Source organism: Melanaphis sacchari, unplaced genomic scaffold, assembly GCF_002803265.2.
Source record: "Melanaphis sacchari strain LSU unplaced genomic scaffold, SCAv2.0 Contig26_pilon_pilon, whole genome shotgun sequence".
Taxonomy (NCBI): domain Eukaryota; kingdom Metazoa; phylum Arthropoda; class Insecta; order Hemiptera; family Aphididae; genus Melanaphis; species Melanaphis sacchari.
The window spans coordinates 1,297,141-1,300,340 of record NW_020271143.1 but is presented as its reverse complement, the minus strand read 5'-3'; the positions used below and the strand labels follow the sequence as shown (position 1 = coordinate 1,300,340).

Below are 3,200 nucleotides of genomic sequence, written 5' to 3'. Positions count from 1 at the left end.
AATAACAATAGTTACACAATTATAATAATAATGATGATGATAATAATATTTCGCTGTATTGACCGTATAATAGTGCGGAAGTTATGTAGTGTTCCGGCGTGGTGTTAGTTCAGAAAAAAAAAATCGGCGACGGTTATAATTTGCACCTTCGGGTGTGGAAGATAAAGATAATGTGAAGTCGTTACGGGGACCGGTACTCGTCTCGCACGACTTGTCTTCCCGTCCCGCCTAGGCCTTTACGACGTTGGTGGGAGAGTTGACAATATCGTGATTTTACCCGTGTTTGTGGTGGTGATAGTGAAGACCGGTCGCTGCGGTGTCTGTACTTTGTACTGACGACCGTTGCGTACTGTGTCATACTCCCCCGCCAAGCCGCCACACGGGTTAGACTTATACCGATGTGGTTATGGCTCGGCTTACACTACCTCTTGCCGAAGCTTGAGATAGGCTCGCGTTGCCTTATGCCTTTTGTTGGTGGCTTGGTGACGTCGCCGGGGTGTAGTATGGGTTTTCACACACCGTCTCTGACAACTCCTCCAACGATAGACCTGGAGCAGCCAGCCAGGCGTCCTCGGAAAGGTCTTCCAAGTCCGCGTTCTGGCAGGGTTGCTCCTGGTTGGTGGGACTCTCCTGCTCCTCGAGTTTCTCGCTCTTGGGCGCAGGTTCGTTCACCTCCATCATTTCCACCTGCGTTAGGTTCGACGGATTGCAGCAGGCGGCTTCCGGAATCGAAGTCGGCATAGGGGCCTTGGCTAGTCGGTGTTGCTGACTTGCCAACTGCTCCCTAGCTTTCTTCTTTTCTTTCAGCTGTAGGAACTTCTTACGATTCCTCGCCTTTTGCTTCTCCGTCTTCACCTTCTGCTGTGGTGGAGGGGCCACCCCGGGAACCTTGGGTGTTGGTGGTGGTACCCTTGGTTCCGCCCGGCTCGGTCCTCTTGCCGTGACGGTGGTTGGCTGTTGCTGTGATCACACCGCCGGCGAGTGTCCAGGTCTTGGTGCTGGTGGTGGTGGTGGTGGTAGGCGTGGATGCGGACGTCGCGTGTTTGCCTGTAAAGGCCGTTGAAGCGTCCTTTGGATGTCCGCAGTCCTCTCTTCCCAACCACGGCGGTAGATTGCCGCCCGTACCGGATCCCGAAGCAGTTGTGACGTGGACATGCGAGCCACTTGTTCTGCCGTCCGCGGCGCATCATCATCTCCGGCCACCAACCCAAGACGCCTGATAAGGTCTGCCACCTGTTACCACCCTTGTGTCTGGTTTTGCCCGCTCATGGTCACTGAACTAAGTAAACAAAGAGACAACAAAAAAAAACATTCTATAGTAATTTTTTTCTTATTTTATTCATTTGTTCAGCGCGCGTTTTAGGCAGGACACGTGTAATTTTCGCGGAGGTTGTTGGTCGGTGAGGAAAACACCTTTTCCGACCTGCTTCGCTAGCTTTACCGGCCCCCACCATTTTGGCGCGAAACCGGCATGAAAATTTTTATGTGCCTTAGATAAGTGGTGTGCCTTATAGTAGACTAGGTCACCCTTGCCGAACTTCACCATTGTTCTGGTGTTGTGACTCGGTTTTACAACTACCTTTTTACCTAATACGTGTGTTTCCCGCGCTACCCGCTCTTCCTGTGTATTATACGTCCGTGTCGGCTCCGAACTAACCTAACGGTTTCTATAGTTGGTAATCCTTGTTTTTCAACTTGATTAATTTTTTTCTTAATCCCATCAATTTTTTTTAATATTGCTTTGTTGTTTTCTATAATCGTTTTATTCTTGGGTGCGTTAAAAAAAAAAAAAAATTAAAAATTATAATAATTTTTATACATTTTGAACTTAGTACTTACTAATTTCGCAATTAAATATATATTACCAACCAGATTAACACATAATAATAAAAATAATACAATATATTTCATGTTCATTTATTTTGTTTTAACATTCTCGGTATCTTCAATCTAAAGAAAAAATAGGTAACAATATTTTTCCAATTACAAATTACTGGAAAAAAATTATAAATTGATATTTTTTTGAATTTAAGTCTTTAACAATAAAAAAATTCCTCATTTATTATTTAATTAAATTACACTCAGAAAAAATATGTTATATGTTCTCATGAATTCAGTTCATTAGTTTAAAGTTTTGTAATTCAAATAGAATCAATAGAAAATTATGTTAAAATAAAGATAATATCTAATAAATAAAGAAAATTAGCATTAAAAAAAAAAATGTGTACCCAGAGCAGCAAATGTTTAAATACACCATTAACTACTAAGACACAGATTTTTCGAATATCCATACACAATTAATTAGGTTTATATTATAATAATGTTAATCAATAAATATAATAATATCAAACTATTCAAATCAAATGATTCAATAATAAAATAATTAGATATGCACCTCAATTTTAAAATTATATAAAATATCTACAAATACATATTCATTCAATAACATTTTTATGGATATTGCTCTTTATTTAATCTCTGTTTTTATCTTTAATCCCATTGTGGGCCTGTCTTTAAAAATTTAATAAAGAATCAAAATTATTTATATTTATTATTTTTTTAAGTCCAATTTTGTTATTTTATATTTCAAACAAGTTGCAATGCAATATTATATCTTTTAGTAAACCATGAAATTTAAATTTAAGATTTAAAAATTTAATACAAAAATTCCCAAAATAAAATGTAACCGGAGTTTTCTGGTATCACATGCGTTTTATTTTTATAATAAACTTTACAATATATACATATATTTTGTACAAAATAAGTGGGAGATATCCGGTGGCGTCGTGGTTTACAATTATAAGGATAAACACCATACCGTATTCAGTGATATAGTCGAAAATAAAATCACTAAATTACAACATAATAGCCAATTAAAAACTGAGAACACAAGAGAAACATTAATACTAAGATAATAATATTAGTAACTGAAATAACAGTTCGTAGGTTCATAAAGTATAATAAAATTGAAAAAAGTAAAAGAAATTATTGAAAAAAATTTACTACAATTATTACTACTAAGATAAACTCATACAAGATAAGAATAAAAATCATCAAAAGGTCTAAACAGAAATTAAGAAATACACAAAGCTAATTTTTAATTGAAAAGATTAAAAATTTTATTCCAGATGTAAATATTATAATTTATAAATTAACTGCACTTTAGGGAAAAAAATATTATCATAACTACAAAAAACTCA

At 36.9% G+C, this 3,200-nt stretch overlaps 1 pseudogene; it reads right to left on the bottom strand.

Moving 5' to 3' along the window:
- Positions 1–459: 459 nt before the first annotated feature.
- On the bottom strand, positions 460–1,269 carry LOC112595306 (annotated as a pseudogene).
- Positions 1,270–3,200: the final 1,931 nt, after the last annotated feature.